Source organism: Mirounga angustirostris, unplaced genomic scaffold (assembly GCF_029215605.1).
Source record: "Mirounga angustirostris isolate CCGP_5_RB_7025 unplaced genomic scaffold, mMirAng1.0.hap1 SCAF_2, whole genome shotgun sequence".
Taxonomy (NCBI): Eukaryota; Metazoa; Chordata; class Mammalia; order Carnivora; family Phocidae; genus Mirounga; species Mirounga angustirostris.
The window spans coordinates 119,930,879-119,952,253 of NW_026991710.1; the positions used below are offsets into that span (position 1 = coordinate 119,930,879).

Here is a 21,375-nt window from a genome sequence, read left to right on the forward strand (position 1 = left end):
TTTCTCTGTGCATGTGTAAAATGATATTACTGATACTATTGCCTAGGATTACTTTAAGATAAGCATCAAGATGTTTTATGTTTGTGAGGGCAAAACAACTGGTTAAAATTTCTTTAATAACTGTAATGAGTGGAAGGGAATGATAGTTTGAGACCAGGAATAGAGAAAATCAGCCATACAATATTAAGAGATTTGCAGAACTCAGATCTTCTTTCTTCATGAACATCCTGATCCAAATTTAAGGCACAAGAGGACAGTCAAGGAGAAAGACCTAACAAAGAAAAATAAAAATCTTATGACACTAAAACCAATGGCTACATGCAGCTGTAAAACACTGAACTCAATAAAAATAACAATTTAAATTAAATTAAAAGTCTCAGAGAATAGGTTTAAAAAGTAGGTATCTCAAGAAATAACATTACAAGCCAATGACCTAGAACATTACATGGGGCTAATACCAGATTTCTTAAAGTTCATATATGACAGCATTCTTCAAAATCAAGACTTCTTGAGGAAATGTTTGATGAGCACAATCAGACTCCCAGCGGCTTACAAACCACCTGCTCTTTGTACCTGGATGAGCTGGGGGGAAAAAATGCTGCTGCATAAGTTTAAAAAAAGGTATGTTCAGTGTTCTATTTATTTATTTTTTTATTTAAATTCAATTAATTAACATATAGTGTATTATTAGTTTCAGAGGTAAAGTTCAGTGATTCATCAGTCTTATATAATACCCAGTGCTCATTACATCACGTGCCCTCCTTAATGACCATCACCCAGTTACCCCATCCCCCCACGACCCTCCTTTCCAGCAACCCTCAGTTTGTTTCCTATGATTAAGAGTCTCTTATGGCTTGTCTCCATCTCTGATTTCGTCTTGTTATAGTTTTCCCTCCCTTCCCCTATAATCCTCTGTTTTGTTTCTTAAATTCCACATATGAGTGAGATCATATGATAATTGTCTTTCTCTGACTGACTTATCTTGCTTAGCATAACACCCTCTAGTTCCATCCACATTATTGCAAATGGCAAGATTTCATTTTTTGATGGCTGAGTAGTATTCCATTGTGTGTGTGTGTGTGTGTGTGTAATATATATATATATATATCTCACATCTTCTTTATCCATTCATCTGTAGTTGGACATCCAGGCTCTTTCCATATTTTGGCTATTGTGGATGTTGCTGCTATAAACATTGGGGTGCACATGCCCCTTTGGATTACTACATTTGTATCTTTGGGGTAAATACCCAACAGTACAATTGCTGGGTCATAGGGTAGCTCTATTTTCAACTTTTTGAGGGACCTCCATACCGTTTTCCAGAGTTGCTGCACCAGCTTGCATTCCACTAAAAGTGTAAGAGGGTTCCCCTTTCTCCATTCAGTGTTCTATTTAGCACACCTCAACACATCTACTCATTTCATCCAGCTTTTTGGGAAACCAAGAAGAAAAATCGTTTTAAAAGGAGTTCTTCATACTCTTTCAAGGGAGAATACAGAAACAGAGGGCAAACTATGCAGGTGGAATTGCCAGGCATAAACAGTCTCCCAGTATTTTCTTCTAACTGACCTGACACATTCTAAGTTTAATGTATAAATGTTTTATCTTGCATAAAACACTCATAGAAAAGGTAATAGTTCTTCCATACCCTTCCCCTGCTTTTATGTCTAGATCAGCTAGCTGGTAATTGTGATGTTCATTGTGTCAAAGTCATAAAAAAAAAGGCAAGAGTTTGGAAGAAGATTGGATTAGTTCCTATATAATCTGGTATTGCAGCTAAAGAAAAGTGGTAGAAGTCTTCAAGGTCAAGAAGCCCATAAAACAGAGTCCATCTGGATCAAAAATTTAAATTAGCAAAACACCCTAGACTCTCTATGGTCTTAGTAATTAGGCAGTGAGTGCTGCAAGAGCTTCCTGGGGCAAAAAGAGGAAAAGAAAAGAAAAAGAAATAGAAAAAGAAAAACAAAAGAAAAAGGAAAGGAAAGGAAAGGAAAGAAAAGAAGAGAAAAGAAAAAAGGAAGGAAGGAAAAGGAAAGGAAGGAAAGGGAAGGGAAAGAAGGGAAAGAAGGGAAAGGAAAGGAAAGGAAAGGAAAGGAAAGGAAAGGAAAGGAAAGGAAAGGAAGAAGAAAAATTGGGGGGCAGTGGAAGAAGGATTTGTTCCTAAGTCCTGCAGCTCTCATCCCCACCATAATGGCTAAAATTTAAAACACTGACAACACTAAATCTTTTTTTTTTTTAAGATTTTATTTATTTATGTGAGACAGAATGAGAGAGAGAGAGAGAGCACATGAGAGGGGGGAGGGTCAGAGGAAGAAGCAGGCTCGCTGCCAAGCAGGGAGCCCGATGCGGGACTCGATCCAGGGACTCCAGGATCATGACCTGAGCTGAAGGCAGTCGCTTAACCAACTGAGCCACCCAGGCGCCCGACAACACTAAATCTTAGCAAGGATGTAGAGCAACTAGAAATCTCATATATTGTTGATAGGAATGCAAAATGATACACACACTGTGGGAAAAAGCTTGGCAGTTTCTTAAAAAACTGAACAAACTTCTCCTCACCCATGACCTAATAACTCCACTCTAGATATCTACTTAATAGAAATGAAAGCATATGTTTATGAAAACACTTGTACAACAATATTCATGACATTCTTATTCATAATGACCCAAAACTAGAAAAATCCAGGGTCCATCAATAGGAGAATGAATAAATAATCTTTGATATATCTATACAATGGAATACAATTTGGCAATAAAATGGCAATTAACTACCAATACATGCAACAACTTAGCTCTCAAAAACGTTATGATAAGTGAAAAAAAATGTCAGACACAAAAGACTACATATTGTATTCTTCCATTTATGTGACATTCTAGAATAGGAAAAACTAATTTATGGTTGAAAAAAAATTAGAAAAGTATTTTCCTCTGGGGATACAGGTAGGATTTGACTGGAAGGGTCGTGAAGGAATTTTCTCAGGTGGTGATATCTTGATATGCGTTTGGTTTAAACAAGTGTATTCATTGGTCAAAAGTCAGTGAATGTAGGGCACCTGGGTGGCTCAGTCAGTTAAATATCGGACTCTTAATTTCAGCTCAGATCATGATCTCAGGGTTCTGAGATCAAGCCCCACATTGGGCTCCATGCTTGGTGTGGAGTCTGCTTAAGATTCTCTCTCTCCCTCTCCCTTTGCCCTTCTGCAACCTCTCTCTTTACCTCTCTCTCTCTCAAAACAAAAACAAAAACAAAACACCTCAGTGAATATGCTGTTTGTGCATTTTATTGATATAAATTTTATATCAAAAGAAAAATAGTAATTCAATATTGAATTCTAGTTAATAATATTCATGCTGAAATGTTTAGGGAGAAGTATGCTGATATCTGCAATTTACTTTGAAATGCATCAAAAAGATAAGATGAATTAAAGGAGGGATAAAGGGATATATAAAATGTGATAAAATACCTATAGGACAATATAAATAATAGAATTTGGGTTGTGGTTATATATAGGGTGGTTTTTCACTGTATAATTCTTCCAATATTGCTATATGTTTAAGGAAAATCATAATAAAATGTTTTAAAACTTAGCATCTCAGCCCCTACCATGCCTGATAAGATAAGCCCTTCTGGATTAAAGATCCTTGCAATCAACTGCATTTCTTAGGATGGATGAACCTGAAGAAAGACTTGAAGGAAGACCCCCAGCAGTTTCTTTTGATCCCCAGTGACTTGTTTTAGGTTAGATGAACTCTTGGTCACAGGAACTCTGACATCCAAATATGATAAGAATAGAAATATACTTCCTCCAGAAGAAGGATGACATATAAGTAGACTTTTAGACTCACTGGCCTTGTGATTGCAAAGTTTTACATAAATTCATATGATGAATGTTTAGATGTAGGAATTATTTCAGCCTCATTGCAATTTTATCTTTCTGTTCTCCTTGTAAAAAAATACACTGAAATTTATTTCAAGTATCCTTATAAAAGTAATAAAATAATGTAAAAACTATCATAAAAACAGTCATATATTTTATAGAAAATAGCAGCATAAAATCACTTTTTGAGAGACGTCAAAACCGAAGAAATTTATGACTTAAGAAAAGCAACATTCTACTCTTTGAGCATCTAATCTGTTCAACTTATATTCTTACAGGATTAGAAAGTCATTTTATTATTGCCAATTTGAAAAGACTCTACTGATCACTGGTCATACTTATAGAAACCTTCAGCATAAATTCTGTTAACAGAAAAAATCTTTTTAATAATTGTCTATGTCTCATCTTTTCCATTATGTTTACTTAGATTCTATTTCTCCACACCTGCCAAAACAAAACAAAATACTCCAGTTTCCTATAACCATATCCTTTGAAACCAGTTATATTATGACATACTAAGATCTATTAATTTTGGCCCAAAACAGAAATGTAAACAAAAGAAATCTAAAGATCACAGGGCACCACAAATTGAATATAATCCAGGAATTCAATATGCGTCTTAAAAAATAAGTGCTCTCTAGGAATGAAGTAACGAAAGCATAATGAGGTAGAATGAAACATTAACTCAATTCACTCAGTGGGACTCTGTCAAGATAAAGATTCAATAGGGGTTTTAGAGAAATAAAAAACTAGAATATATTCCTGAGAAGTCTCCCAAAATAATACTAAAAGAATGGAATTTAATGGAAAAAAATGAAAAAAGTATTAGGCAAGAAAACTGAGAAAATTGGTGAGCATCTGTCCTCCATCTTCACTGAAACAGAACAAGATGGAACCATCTACAGAAGAAGGTTAAGGAAGGGAGAACACTCGTTCAATGGCCCCTTTTCAATCTTTAGTGAACTTAATGTTTCTGGAACACTGTACACCATCAATTACTCCCTTCCTTATGAAGATCCTCCTCTCTTTCCTGTACTACTCTCTATTCTTATCCTACCTTGCTTGGCTAGTCATTCTTTTTATCCATGGTTTCAAAGTCATAAGAGGAAGATAAGAGTTGAAAATGGACTGGGTTAGGGGCGCCTGGGTGGCTCAGTTGGTTAAGCGACTGCCTTCGGCTCAGGTCATGATCCTGGAGTCCCGGGATCAAGTCCCGCATCGGGCTCCCTGCTCAGCAGGGAGTCTGCTTCTCCCTCTGACCCTCCCCCCTCTCATGTGCTCTCTCTCTTTCTCTCAAAAAAAAAAAAAAAAGAAAAGAAAAAAGACAAAAAAAGTCTATTTCTAGGGCACCTGGGTGGCTCAGTTGGTTAAGCGACTGCCTTTGGCTCAGGTCATGATCCTGGAGTCCCAGGATCGAGTCCCGCATCGGGCTCCCTGCTCCGCAGGGAGTCTGCTTCTCCCTCTGACCCTCCTCCCTCTCATGCGCTCTGTCTCTCATTCTCTCTCTCTCAAATAAATAAATAAAATCTTAAAAAAAAAAAAAAAGAAAATGGACTGGGTTAGTCTCCATGGTTGTTTTTTTTTTTTTTTTTACTTTTACTGTTTACTTTTGCTTTTACTTTTAGTGGCTCTGCTTCTGACTACCAGCAAAAGTGGGTTTTATTTAGGATTGCATCCTCTGTGGTCCCTTTTTCTTTTTATTCTTTTTCTCCTTTCTGAATAATCTCATCCACACATGCTGGCGATGCTTAAATTTACATTCCAGTTTTAATCTCTTTCAAAGCTCCAAACTGAATTTTCCTCTTCTCAGGTGTCTTGCAGGTATAAAAATTCAACATGTTGAAAACCAACATGATTGCTTTCTCCAAAAAAAATCCTCCATGTTAGCAACTGTGAAATGCCCAGCTTTTCCTCCTCCCTCTCTGCCTCCCACATTTGTATTTTTTTTAATATTTATTTACCTATCTATCTATCTACCCTTTCTGGACTGATTCTTCTTGAAAAGTAAGGACATGTCTTCTTCATCCTCCTTATCTCAGTGCTTAGGAGAATATCTCGTAAACATCAGGTATGCAAAGTAGGAAGGAAAAAAGGAAAGGAGGGAGGAAAGGAGACATGAATAATGAAGGGAAAATGGGAAGGAAGATGACAGGGGAAGGCAGAAATGTAAAGAGGAAAGCAATTAATAAAATTATTGAGCTATGACCCATAATAGGATAGTTAAAGTTTATAAGAGCTAACAGCTGATATAATACTAAAAAATAGAGCTCTCTTTGCTGGAAAGACATCATAAGAGGTCCTTAGAGTACAAGTTAAGCCCCTCAGGCCCACATATCAACCAATGAAAGCTTGGAGGGAACGGGGAATACTTTATATAATAAAGAGACAGAGTTTGAATAATTCCAAGGCAAAATAAGAGGAAAAGAGTGAAGCACAGAAAGAAATACAAAGAAAATGAAGCAATCAGGATCATGACAATGTCAAATCCTTGACATTCAAATCTTCAGTCTTCTAGGAAACTTATTACAAGTTTGGCCTGAGTGGATATTTTCGTTCTTGCAATGCAGTCAAATGATGGAATAAAAATCAAGGTTTATGTGGGGTAAAAAAAAAATGAGATAAAATTTATGGACACAAAAGCCAGAAGAAAAAGCAACAAGCAGATCTGGGTTTACATTCATAGTCACATGTTGCAGTCAAAGTACTTAGACTTGTCATAAAGGAATGTGGTAGCTGAAGCATGACCTCAACCTCTGCCAGGGAATTTGATACAGATGATCAGATAGATGGAAAATTATCCTACCCAAAAGACCAAAGTTACAAAATCAAGTGCTCAAGATTGCACAAGGCATTGCTCTATTCCAGAGTCAGAGATGAGGCTAAATAAACCAGCTTAAAATTCTAATAGGAATTCAAACACTTCAGCTTTGATATTGGGCAAGTTCTTCCTATACTCAGAGTAGTGGTGTAAACTCTAAAGAGATTTAAATACATGAAACTAGCACAACCTTAAAAGTAGGCTCTAGCTCATATTGCTTGAATTTAAGGAAATCTGTATAAGCTAAGGGACACTTTGGCAGTAGGACACTTTGGCACAATTAATACTTGACTTCTGTATACTCCTCTTTCCCTCCCTCTCCCTCTCCCTCTTTTTTAACTTTTCAGGGGGCTCTGTGTTCCTCAATGTATACTTGTGTTCTCATAGCTGAGTGAGATAGGGAGAAGAGGAGATAGGAATATCTATTGATTGGAAGTAGTAACATTTGTCTGCCAATATCAGGTTGTAGAAATAGAAAATTTCCTAGTGCTAGACCACTACATCCTTCACACTCATTTTGATGCTATATAGGCTGGTTTACTTCCTTTCTATGCTTCAGTCTGAGTTTTATAATTATATGCATTGTTTATATAAAAAATGAATGTAACCACTCATTTTGACAGGCTAATGAGGTGCAGAAGTACAAATGCTAGAAGTATGTAATTTTATAGAAAATTCTACTATCATCCTTGTTTTGTAATAAACCAAATTGCAGACCTCCAAAATATGCTGCTGCCTTACAATAAAACCACTCAGAGCAATAGCTAAGAGAAGAGACTCCTTAGTTTTCAGTGATAGTCACCTCTGCTATAAAAAAAAAAAAAAATGCTTTGGGCTGTTTTTGAAACAGAAAAATAAGTAAACACCCAAGAAATACTCCAAAAACTGATGTTAGTCATCAAAATAAATTAGCAAAGCCTAAAAGTCCTTTGAAAGTATCAGTCTTGTGGAAGTTGTAACAAACTTAGATAGTGCCTACTCTTCACCGTCAGCATTTACAGAACATTTTTTCACTTGACTAATTTTCTTGGTTATTGGCATTATTCCCAGCTAGTATCTTCTCACCCTAAGATGCTCTCTGCTACATTTATACTTTAAGTTAAAATGTTGCCCAGATACTTTACATTACATTTTTCAAATGCACATTTCCTTCAAAGTACCAGTTTTTCACATGAGGTAAATATCTTTTTCTTTGACCAAAAGATAATCTTCTTTTTTTTCCTTTAAATCAATCATTTTTAGAAACTAACTTCTATATTATAGCACCAAAGAAAAACACTGGTAACATTTTTTGACTTTTTCCTTCTTCATTTGAAATTTTCCTTCTAACATCCTGGTGGCATGAACAGTCAATATGTGAAACATCAATCTCACATATATTCTAAACCAATGGGCATCAAACTGTTTTGCCCACAAAAGAGAATGAATGGGTTTCCAATTACAGTGACGTCAAATGTAGAAGAGAAGAAACACTTGATTTCACCTCTGAATCCCTGCTTTATAATTGACCTATTTTGCATGGTAAGAATAATCTTCCTCATTGCTTTCTGACATAACTGCCTCAACAAATAAGCTGTCATATTACCTCACCTTTGTGGAACTTGTTTATCTTTCAATTCAAACTTCATGTAACAGGGCAAGGAGAGAATGCTCTAAAAACCAAAAATGCTTTTTTTTTTTTTATTTGAGAGAGAGAGAATGAGAGACAGAGAGCACAAGAGGGAAGAGGGTCAGAGGGAGAAGCAGACCCGCAGCTGAGCAGGGAGCCCGATGTGGGACTCGATCCCAGGACTCCAGGATCACAACCTGAGCCAAAGGCAGTCGCTTAACCAACTGAGCCACCCAGGCGCCCTCCAAAAATACTTTTTATACAAGAATGCCTCTCACACTCTTTCTGAATCTATTTATTCTTGGTTTGAATAGACTCAAAGAAGCCTAAAGGCAGTACAGTGTAATTATTAAGAACAAAAACTCTGGAGTTAGATTGTCTAAATTGAATCATGGTTCTGCTATTTACTAGCTCTGTGACCTTGGGCAAGTTACTTAAACTTAGTGTTCTCTTGGATCATCCGTAAGATGAGCAAAATAATAATACTTTGTATAGAGTTGGTATAGGATAAAATTAATTAAAATATGTAAAATACTGGAACGGTGCCAACTACATAGTTTTTGTTTGATTTCTAAGCCCATAAAATGCTATAAACAGCAGGAAAGAAGAGGAACAAGGACTTCTGTAGGCATTTGAACCTACACCAGCAAGCATAACCAATTAAAAGTCTACTTAATAGCAAGAGGAGCAGGTTAGGGTGTTGTTTAAAAATAAACATAAGAACTGGGGACATTGAGTTTGGGAATAAAAGCCTAGTGAGTATCCAAAGGCACATCACTGGATTACATCACAAGAGTAGTGAAAGTTTATAAAAAGGAACCTGAACCAATCTGTTCAAGGACATCTATTTCATTTCAGTAAAATAGTTGATGTTTATAAAAATGATGCTGAGCATCCAAGAAATGATTAAAATAGACCAATAATTCAATTGAAGATGAAATACATTTTGAAAGATTTCTATTGGAAAGAGCCAAATAAAAAGTTTTAGTGCCTTAATAGATACATACCCTGCTATCCAAAATACTCAGTTATTCAGAAGGATTTAATCTATGGTCTTATGAGAAGATACTGAGAGTAAAAACAAAATATAACAGCAAATTATCTCATGAGGAAGTGTGGCAAAGACTGCTAATTGTCCTCTCCCTTTCATTCTTCAAGTTTTCTTTTTGGAAATAGAAATGTCCTTGAGTATATGGGGTTATGACTACCTGGTCATGTAGGGACTACAAGCCCTTCTCTCCCTTGCAAATCAGTGTGGCCATGTGACTAAACTGACATCACTGGAATGTAAATAGGATCTACTGTATAACTTATGTTGCTTCCTTGTAAGATAATTGCTTGCCTTCTACTCCCTCGTCCTCTTTCCACAAGCTGTATTGGGAACATGAAACAAGTAAGCTACCTCTATCATACAGATGAGGAGGCAACCAAGGAAATTTGGCTCAACAGAAACACAGAGGAAACTGGGTCCCTGGGTCAACTTGTGGAGGGAACAGAGTGACCTATGTCCCCTGGACCCCATGCCTCCCTCAAGGCAATTAACTTCTATCTTATTTGAGTCAGAGCACTTGGAGTCTTTTTGTTGTAGTAGACTATTATCTTAATAAATTTAGAGAAAAATGATAGAAATTAAATTCAAACCTGTATTGAGTACAAGTATTGTTCAAGTTACTATATTAGCCTCTATAAAGATGCAGAATTAATTAGATGCAAGTACTGCCCTCAAAGACTTTATAATCCAGAAAAGATGAGCTAAGTACCCAGACAATTACATTACCATATTGTCTATGTTGCTTGTCATTTGAGAGTAATAAACAAGATGCTATGGGATTATAGTAGAAAACAATTTTATCGACCTGGAGCAAGAAATCTTGAATCAGAAAAATCTTCATGAGGATGGCCTTTGAGAAGGACCTATAATACAAAGGATTTCAAAAGCAGAGAACAAAAAGACATGAAGGAAAACAGTATGAATGAAAGCACTATAGCAGAAAAGTGAATACCTGCTAATGTGTCCTGTTAGAATAGAGGGTATGGTCGAAGGGCCTTGAACTATGTAAGCTGGAAGAGTAAGTTCAGGCCACATTGTGAAGAGCTCTAAATTATTATTATTATAAAATATGCATTAAACTCTTTCCATAGGCATTTTGCTAAATGCCTTATGTGTATTTTCTCAATTTATCATCAAAATAAATCTTTTATATATCTAATAAAATATTTTATCTATCACCTCTAGTGTGAGGAATCTGTACCTAATTCAACAGGCAAAAAAATCTTGGAAGAACTATGAGAAAGTGAAGGACAGTCTCTAACTGGGCTTTAGTAAATCTAATCACAAGGTAGGAGTGTGCAGCATAGGATGCAAAGGCGAGCAATGAGAATATTTTTTTTTTTGCAATAAGCAAGGTAGGAAATGGGTGCTTAAACTAGTGGGGCTGCCCTGAAACTGGAAAAGAGGGGATGGATTAGAAACATTATGAAGAACTTGGCAAGTAATTATGTGTTACAAGTTCTATGAAAAAAGGAAGTGGGAGAAAAACCAAAGGTTTAGAATCTGAGCCCTGAAATTAATAAAATAAGGAGTGAGGTGTTAATATTAACAAAAAATAGGAGGTAAGGAGGTACATGAGGCACACTGAGATGTTGACAGAGTCTAAGGAAAGAACTTTTGCTTTCTCAGTATCATGGCTTTCATTACTTTTGACTGAAAAATTGGCTTAATGTTTTTAAACCTGTTTTCTTCTCTGAAAAAACAGGAATAATAACATCCAACTCACAGACTTTATTTGAGGATAAAATAAGATAATGTTTATTTATTTATTTATTTATTTTTAAAGATTTTATTTATTTATTTGAGACAGAGAGAATGAGAGAGAGAGAGCACATGAGAGGGGGGAGGGTCAGAGGAAGAAACAGACTCCCTGCCGAGCAGGGAGCCCGATGCGGGACTCGATCCAGGGAGTCCTATTTCTCTCCTTTTTAAAAACCATTATCTTGGGCGCCTGGGTGGCTCAGTTGGTTAAGTGACTGCCTTCGGCTCAGGTCATGACCCTGGACTCCCTGGATCGAGTCCCGCATCGGGCTCCCTGCTCGGCAGGGAGTCTGTTTCTTCCTCTGACCCTCCCCCCTCTCATGTGCTCTCTCTCTCTCATTCTCTCTGTCTCAAATAAATAAACAAAATCTTTAAAAAAATAAAATAAAATAAAATAAAAATAAAAAGGAGAGAAATAGATAGCACACAGTAGGCAATCACTAAGTGGCTAAAATCTTTACTGTTGCTGCTGCTGTTTCTCCTGAGCATTATGAAAAACTGGGAGAATGAGGTGTAGGTTTGAAAAGAATTTATGCATTGAAGATGTGAGAGTTGATGAAGTCATGAAAGAAATGAAATACTTTTGAGGATAAAACCTTGGGAGATATCTCCATTTTAAGACACAATAGGGGAGACAGGAGCCAGTGAAGGAGACAGGAAGAAATATTAGTGAGGCTAGAAGAAATGAAAAATGGGGAAAAAGAAAATCCAAAGAGAGGATGGTCAACATGTCAAATGCTGCTGAGAGGACAAAAAGAGTTGAGATCTGAGCAAAACAGTATTGATTTTAGTGGCAGAGTCAAGAAAATGCAGTTTGTCAGGAGACAGAGACCTAAATGTGTTTGTCAACATAGGGGAAAGAGCTGGTAGAGAAAAAGGAAAATCAAAGGAATAAAATCTCAGAGGAAGAAAAAGAGGTTAGATCAAGAGCATGAGTAGAAAGACCAGCCTCTGCCAGGGGAAGAGATGCACTTTCCTCATAGAAGAAAATGGAGAAACAAAGGGGAAGGGAAAAAAATGAAGATATTGAAGGCTACTGTGCATCATTAGAGAACTCATTTAAGCTGGCTTCTTAGTAATGTAATAGGTTAGGTCATCTATTGAGGGGAAGTGAAATGGATAAAATTAAAGACTTGAAGGGATGTTCAGTTTAGTTTTTCTTTCACAGGTAAAAGGCATTTATCCAGGAAAGGAAATTATTTCTTAACATTTCTACTTTAATAGTATTTTACCAAATCTATTTTTCTCCTCAAAGCATTCATTTTTCTAATATTTGGAGAAAGGTTTCAGAGGAAAACATCTTGAATGACTGAAATGACTCATTCCCAGTCATTTTCACTCCTTAATGTCAGCTTTTCATAAAAAGGAAATAAATGGTGGGGCGCCTGGGTGGCTCAGATGGTTAAGCATCTGCCTTCGGCTCAGGTCATGATCCCAGGGTCCTGGGATCGAGTCCCGCATCGGGCTCTCTGCTCCTTGGGAGCCTGCTTCTCCCTCTGCCTCTCTCTCTCTCTCTCTGTCTCTCATGAATAAATAAATAAAATCTTTTTTAAAAAAAGGAAATAAATGGTGATAGTGAGGGAAGGGGTAACAAATTGCACAGCATCATTTTGAAACATTCACTTGGGGCACCTGGGTGACTCAGTTGGTTAAGTGTCTGACTTCAACTCAGGCCATGATCTCAGGGTCCTGGAAACGAGCCCCACTCAGGGGGGAGTCTGCTTCTCCCTCTCCTTCTGCCCCTCCCCCTGCTTGTGTGCTCCCTCCCTCTCAAATAAATAAATAAATAAATAAATAAATAAAATATTTAAATCAATCAATCATTCACCTTCTTATGGAATAACTATAATTCAGTTTTTATAGATCTCTTTTCTACATCGACTGTACTAGATTGAATGATGTCCCCTAAAAATTCATATATACATAGAACCTCAGAATGTGACCTTGTTTGAATCTTTGCAGATAGTTAAGATGGGTCATACTCGATGAGGGTGAGCCCTTAATCCAATATGACTGGTATCGTCATAAGAAGAGAGAAATTTAGACACAGACACAAACATAGAAGGAAGACCCATGAAGAAAGAGGCAGATAATGGAGTTACATTGCCCTACACCAAGGAATGCCTGGGCTCTCAGAAGCTGGAAGAGGCAAGAAAGGATCCTCCCCTACCAGCTTCTGAGGGAAGAGAGTCCCACCAACATCTTGATTTTGGACTTCTGGCATCCAGAAAGGGAATACGTTTCTGTTATTTTAAGCCCCCTAGCTTGTGGTGCTTTGTTATGGCAAATCTAGGGAACTTATATACCTACCAAAGAAAAATAAGGGACCCAAATCTTGTGTCTAATGGGTGTTTCCTATTTTAGGGTTCCTAAGGATCATCTAAAAATCAAAACAACTATTTTCTACCAGAACTTAGCTTTGTTGAGTCTGCATCCCTCTTCAGAAATAACAGGAAAATATATCTTAAACTGTCATTGTAAATAAACTCATGATTAACCTGAAAGTCCTGAAAAAAATGATGGGAAGGGAATATGAGAAAAAAAATGTAAGATCCATTATATAAAAAATTACCAAAGTATCATTGGTCTCAAGGTTCTACAGAAGAAATCAATCAAATGAGAATGAGAATTAACCACTCAAAATAACCAATCAATAGAGAAAAAATAATAGCCTAAGGCCCTAATACATGTCCCTTAAAAAGGAAAGACAATTAGAACACTGAGCCTGGAGCAATATACAGTAATGAAAGCAAACAAAAGTGTTAGGGTTTCATCTGGAACTCCTTGATAACACATCAAAGGGAATCACTTGTGCACAGACTGCCCAAAGGATTGGAAAGGACAAAGGCCCACTCCATATTTGAAGACAGTGTGACTGAATCTTACCACATATTTGGGTAAAAAAACAACCTGACTCTATTCTTTGAGCCTATAAGATATCACAGGAGGAGATAAATAAAAATTTAGAGATCAAGGTCTGGGATTGTGGTGCAATTACTCTAGAGAGGTGGTGAAAACATACTACAAAGAACCGTTGAGCAGCAAAAGAAAAACTTCAGACCTAAGAACATTTTTCTTGAAACAATGAAATTGGTGAGAAATAAAGGGAGAAAATGATTTATTTTTCATTTAGAAAACTCCTGGGAAATATCCTGTGTTTATAAGTGCAAAATGAAAAAAATATATATGATGGAGTAGAGAGGGGCACAGTAAGAAGTCATGGAAATATTATTTGTAAAGAACATCAAAATTTGATTTGAAAATGGACTGGAATCATTATAGATGTCTAAAAATTTGAGTAGCAAGATCAAAATGATTCTTCAGAAAGATGCTTCTTATTGCTTCTGTGAGCTGGATAGTATATGGAACAGAGACAGCAATAAAAAGAATTGGCACGTGAGGCAATTGAGTACCCAGACTGGGTTAGGTATGTAAAATGACCAGGACACAGAATTCAAAGTGGATTAGATAAAAACAGATCTGCATTTAGATCTGGATTCCTTCCATAAACTCTTCAACCAAAAATTCCAATCTTTTATTCTACCACCCTCAAGTAGATTTTCCATCAATCCTTTGCCTATATTCTATTGATTTCAATAACCTTTTCATTGTCCCTCATTTCCATCTAGTCCTCACTTCCCTGCCTACACAAGTAACATAGATCATAATTATAATCACATATTTCCACATAACTCCCAACTCCCTCTCTCCTCCCATTATACTTATCTGGCTAAATCCCAGTGCTCATAAAGCCCAGATCCCATACACACTCTATCCTCATACCTGGACAACTGAATAGAGCTGAAGAAAAGTACAACCATGTTCACTCTTCTCCATTTTATTTCATAATCCTTAACCTTAAGAGAACACTCGCTCAGCGCTCATCCTGTCTTCCTGGTCCATTCCCTCTCCCACTCACTTAGATAATCATTCCATGCCTTCTCTGTCCTTAAACCTCCAACACCATCTCCCCTCAGCTGATGATTTTGTTTCCTATTTCTGTGAAAAGAGAGTTGAGATTATAAGAGAAATTTTTCAAGCTCCCATCACCATATCTGCTTTTATATATGCCTTTCTTTCTGATGCTAGAAAAGAATGACCCATGCTCTCTAGTCTGATCCCCTCTTACCTACTCAAACACATAACTCTAACATTTACCCCTCCCCCATCTTTTTCACTATCATTTTTCCTTTCTCTTAGATTATTACCATTAGCATACAAATGTAACCTCTTTTTTAAAAAAAACTTGCTTTGTTTCCATACTCTTCTTCAGATATTGCCTCATTTTTTATCCCAGATTATTTGGAAATTTCATTTTCTATTCTAGGCTTTACTTTCCTGTTCTTCCCTTTTTTCTTTTTTTTGGGCGGGGGGGAAGTGCAGAGGGAGAAGGAGAGAGAATCTTAAGCAGACTCCATGCCTAGCATGGAGCCTGTTGCTGGGCTCAATCTCACAACCCTGAGATCATGACCTGAGCCAAAATCAAGAGTTGGATGCTCAACTGACTGAACCAGTGAGGTATTCCCTGAGCTTTACTTTCTATTTAACCTATTTCACATAGGCTTTTGCCTTTAACACTTAATAGAAACTGCATATGTCAGGTCACCAATTCCAAAACATTGTTATATATAGTGGTAAGTTCTTTATCTTACCTATCAACAACTTTTAATACTACTGATGACTCCTATTTTGAGACATTTTCTTTTTTTTTTTTAAAGATTTTATTTATTTATTTTACAGAGAGAGATACAGCGAGAGAGGGAACACAAGCAGGGGGAGTGGGAGAGGGAGAAGCAGGTTTCCCGCGGAGCAGGAAGCCCAATGCGGGGCTTGATCCCAGGACCCTGGGACCATGATCCCAGCAGAAGGCAGACACTTAACGACTGAGCCACCCAGGCGCCCCAAGACATTTTCTTCACAAGGCTTCTAGGGTGACACTTCCTCTTGGTTCTCCTCCTATTTTATTGGTGATCTCTCTTACTTTCTCCTTCCATCTACCCTAAACTTTAAATATTATAGGGGCTCATGGCTCAGTCCTCAAACCTCTTTTCAATCTATACTCCTTCAAAGGTGGTGGAATCTAGTCTCATGGCTTTAAAACTCATCAACATGGATAACTGCAAAATATATCTTCTTTATCCGGACCTTTCTTCTGAACTTCAAACCCATATGGCCTATTTTCCTTCTTGCATGTCTGTAATTGAGTTAACAATATGTGAGTATAGAATATTTACAGTTTGGTTGGATGTATAATTGTCATTCTAAAATTAACATGACCAAAGGAGTCAATTCATCAAGAGGATATAATAATTGTAAGTATATATGCACTCAACATTGAAGTACCTAAATATTTTAAATAAATATTAACATAACTCAAATGAGAAGTAGATAGCAATACAATAATAGTAGGGGACTTCAACAGCCCACTTTCAACACTGGATATAGCATCCAGACAGAAAATGAAACACCAGACCTGAATAACTCTACAGAACAAATGTGTGTGTGTGCATGTGTGTGTGTGTGCGCGCAGAGAGAGAGAGATGCATATAGAATTTCCATCCAACAGCACCAGAATACCCTATCTTTCTCAAGTGCACATGAAATACTCTCCAGATAGATCATATCATGTTGGGCCACAAAGCAAGCCTTAACAAATTAAGGAAAATTGAAATCATATCAAGTATCTTTTCTGGCCAAATATCTATGAAACTAGAAATTGGCAACAGGAGGAAAATAGGAAAATTCAGAAATATGTGGAAATTAAACAACACATTCTTAAACAACCTAACTTGATGCCTCAAGAAATTAGAAAAAGAAAAAGCTAAGCCCAAAGTTAGCAGAAGGAAAAAGATAATAAAAATTATAGCAGAAACAGATTTTGGGGGAGGTGGCAGAGTATGAGGATCCTAAGCTCATGCTTGGCCCAATGATGCACCTAGATAACACCAACATCAGTGTAAATAACCCAGAAAATGACCCAAAGCCTGGCAGAACATACTTTCCACAGATAATTTTGAGAAGAGGCCACATCAAAAATGGTAGAAAGGACAGAAACACGTTCTAGAGCCAAACTGATTCCTGAGATTGTCAGCAGGAGGGAGGGACTGCAAGGATGGAAAAGGGAGAGGAGCAGATTCCACACCAGACACCCCAAGCATGGGGGACTTGCACTGGGAAGACAAATCCCCATTTGGCTTTGGAAACTAGAGGGACTTCACCTCACAAGTTTTTATAATCAGTGGGACTTAACACTGAGAACATTAAAAATCAGTGGATTCCATCTAGGAGAACAAGAGGGTGATAGGAAACTGAGTCCTCAACTTTAAAAAGCCAGCATAACAAACAACGCTGCTGAGATAAGGCATAGAGGCAACAGTTTGAAAAACTCCCAGCATATACTAAGGGAGGCTTATCTACTAACACAAACAAATGGAAAGATATTCCATGCTCATGGATTGAAAAAACAAATGTTAAACTGTCCATACTACCCAAAGTAATCTATAGATTTAAAGCAATCCCTATCAAAATACCAACAGCTTTGTCCACAGAGCTAAAAAAAATAATCCTAAAACTTGTATGGAACCACAAAAAACCCTGAATAGCCAAAGCAATATTGACAAAGAAGAACAAAACTGGAAGTATCACATCCCAGATTTCAAGATATACTACAAAGCTGTATTAATCAAAACAGTACAGTACTGGCACAAAAATACACTCATAGATCAATAGAACAGAATAGAGAGCCCAGAAATAAACCCACAATTATATGGTCAATTAATCTATGACAAAGGAGGCAGGAATATGCAATGAGAAAAAGACAGTTTCTTCAACAAATGGTGCTAGGAAAACTGAACACCTACAAGCAAAAGAAACAAAAATGAACCACTTTCTTATACCATGCACAAAAATAAAATCTAAATAGATTTAGGACCTAATGTGAGACCTGAAACCATAAAAATCCTAGAAGACAGCACAGGCAGTAATTTCTCTGACATCAGCCATAGCAACATTTTTCTAGATATGTCTCCTAGGGCAAGGGAAACAAAAGCAAAAATAAACTATTGAGACTACATCAAATTAAAAAGCTTCCACACAGCAAAAGAAACAATCAACAATACAAAAAGACAAATCATTAAATAGGTCAGATATTGGCAAATGATATATCCAATAAGGGGTTAAAATGCAAAATATATAGAGGACTTACACAACTCAACACACACACACACACACACACACACAAATAAAAAACAAAACAAAAAAACCCCCCAAATAATCCAATTTAAAAATAGGCAGAAAACATGAACAGACATTTCTCCATAGAAAACAGATAGATAACAGACATAGGAAAAGATGTTCACTCATCATCAGGGAAAGACAAATCAAAACCACAATGAGATATCACCTTATACCTGTCAGAATGGCTAAAATAAAAAAAAAAACACAAGAAACAAGAATTGGCAAGGATGTGTAGAAAAAGGAGCCTTCGTGCACTGTCAGTGAGAATGCAAACTGGTATAGACATTGTGAAAAACAGTATGGAGTTTCCTAAAAATGTTAAAAATAGAATTACCATATGATCCAGTAATCCACTATTGAATATTTACCCAAATAATATGAAAACACTAATTCAAATAGATACATGTAGCCTTATGTTTATTGCAGCATTATTTTTGGTAGCCAAAATATTGAAGAAATCAAAGTGTCTATCAATTGATGAATGGATACAGAAGAGATGGTAAATGTATACCATGGAATATTATTCAGCCACAAAAAAGAATGAAATCTTGCCATTTGCAAAAACATGGATGGTTCTAGATGATATAATGCTAAGTGAAATAAGTCCATGAAAGAAAGACAAATACCATATGATTTCACTCATATGTGAAATTTAAGAAACAAAACAAATGAATAACAAAAAAGGTGGTAAACCAAGAAACAGACTCTTAACTATAGAGAACAAACTAGAGGGGAGGTGGGTAAGGGGATGGGTGAAATAGGTGAAGGGCAATATGTTCTTATGATGAGCACTGAATAATGTATAGAATTGTTGAATCACTATAGTATACACCTGAAACTAATATAACACTGTATATTCATTTAATGGAACTAAAAATTAATTTTAAAAAGATTATACCAGAAATTAATAAAATAGAGAAAAGACAATAAAAAATAACTAATAGAGTTGGGTTTTTAAAAAGATAAGCAAATTGACAAACTTTTAGCTATATTAACCAAGAAAAAAGAGAAAAGTCTCAAAATTATAAATGAGAGAGGAGACATTAAAACTGACATCACAAAAATACAAAGGATTATACAGGCTACTATGAGCCATTATACACGAATAACCTGGATAACCCAGAAAAACAATTGATAAATTTATAGCATACAACCTACCAAGCCTGAATCATGGAGGAACAGAAGTTGGAACAGACCTATAACTAGTAAGGAGATTCAATCAGTAATAAAATAAAACAAAGCAAAAACCAGGACCAAATGATTGCATTGGTGAACCCTATCAAACATTTTAAAAAGAATTAATGCCAATACTTCTCAAACTCTTCCAAAAAACTGAAGAGGAGGAAATGCTCTCAAACTCATTTTAGAAGGCCAGGACTAGGGGCAAGTGGGTGGCTCAGTCAGTTAAACATTTGCCTTTAGCTCAGGTCATGATCTCAGTGTATTGGGATTGAGCCCTGTGTCAGGCTCCCTGCTCAGTGAGGAGTCTGCTTCTCTCTCTGCCCCTCCCTCCCACTCATGCTCGCCCCCAGTCTCTCTCTCTCAAATAAATAAATAAAATCTTAAAAAAAAAAAAAAGGAGGCCACGATTACCCTGATAACAAGCCAGATTGAGGAGTCTACAAGAAAAGAAACTATAGACAGCATTGTATTTTTGGTTATGACATCAAAACCATAAGCAACAAAAGCAAAACTCAACAAGTAGGACTACATCAAATTAAAAAGTTTCGCATAAAAGAAACAATCAACACAATGAAGAGGCAACCTATGGAATGGGAGAAAACATTTGCAAACCATATATCAAATGAGGATCTATGATGGTTGTAAGATCTTACCTACAAGCAAGTTGATAAAATAGCCTGCTACAGTTTCACAAATACTGACAAAAGACAGAACTGGGTGAGAGATGAAAGACCACTTGTTATTCACAGTAATAACAGCAGTCAGTGTAACATTGTTGTATAATTCCGTAAGCCCCAGTTCTCTCATGTTGATGTGATGAGAGCCAGGTATTGGGGCGCCTGGGTGGTTTAGTCATTGGGCGTTCGCCTTTAGCTCAGGTCATGATCCCAGGGTCCTGGGATCGAGCCCCACATCGGGCTCCCTGCTCCGCGGGAGGCCTGCTTCTCCCTCTCCCACTCCCCTTGCTTGTGTTCCCTGTGTCTCTCTCTGTCAAATAAATAAATAAAATCTTTAAAAAAAAACAACAACAACAACAAGAGAGAGCCAGGTGTTTCCAATAAATGCAGTGGACTGTGTTACAGGAGTCGAGAAGCCTTGATGTTATATAACTGGTTGCCAATAAAGCTGCCTATCCCACTCTCCAGAGAGAGATATCTCTATCTCTACTCTGCTGTGATATAAACAAACCTGCTGCAGGAAAGCACCTTCCCTTTTACCCCCTCAGCTCAGCCATGCTATCATCTTTGTTGTTCCTTAGAGATGCCAAGTACATTCCCACCTAAACTTATGCTTGGAATACTCTTCTTCCAGTATCTATTGTTCTCACTCTCTTTAGCTATATCTCTGGTCTAATGTCACCTTATCCAAGACACCCTTCCAGATAGGTAATTATAAAATAATACCCCCTAGTACCTTCTATCCTCCTTTACCCTACTTTATGTTCCTTCATTGTTTATCACCACCTGACACCTTATCTACTTTCTTGCTTTTGGTTTATAGTCAAATGCATCTCATCAATATGAAAGCTCCATTAAGGAATTTGGAGTAGTATCTGGCACTTAGTACCTGAGAGGAAGGAGAAAATAAAGCAAGAAGGAGAGAGGTAAGGAGAAAAGGAAAGAGGGAGGGAAAGGAGAAAGAAAGACAAAGAGAGAAGAAGGGTGGAAGTAAAGGAGGAAAGAGAAATGTCAAAATTATTGTAAAGTGACTAGTCTGAGGAAGTGTGAGAGTAGCACCAAAGATTATGAACTTGGTTATAATTCAATTTTTAAAAAGAAAAATCATTTTTTTGAATTTCACAAGGTCAAATATCATTTGTTAAAATTTATTCAAATGTTCT

The 21,375-nt window shown here is 36.8% G+C and overlaps 1 long non-coding RNA gene across 1 annotated transcript in view; it reads right to left on the reverse strand.

Annotated features, from left to right (window-relative positions):
- Positions 1 to 217: 217 nt before the first annotated feature.
- LOC123848208 (uncharacterized) overlaps positions 218 to 21,375 on the reverse strand; it is a 239,536-nt gene continuing 218,378 nt past the window's right edge. The window contains exon 4 of the long non-coding RNA XR_006791704.3: positions 218 to 271. This is a non-coding gene — a long non-coding RNA (uncharacterized LOC123848208). The remainder of the gene's footprint in view (positions 272 to 21,375) is intronic.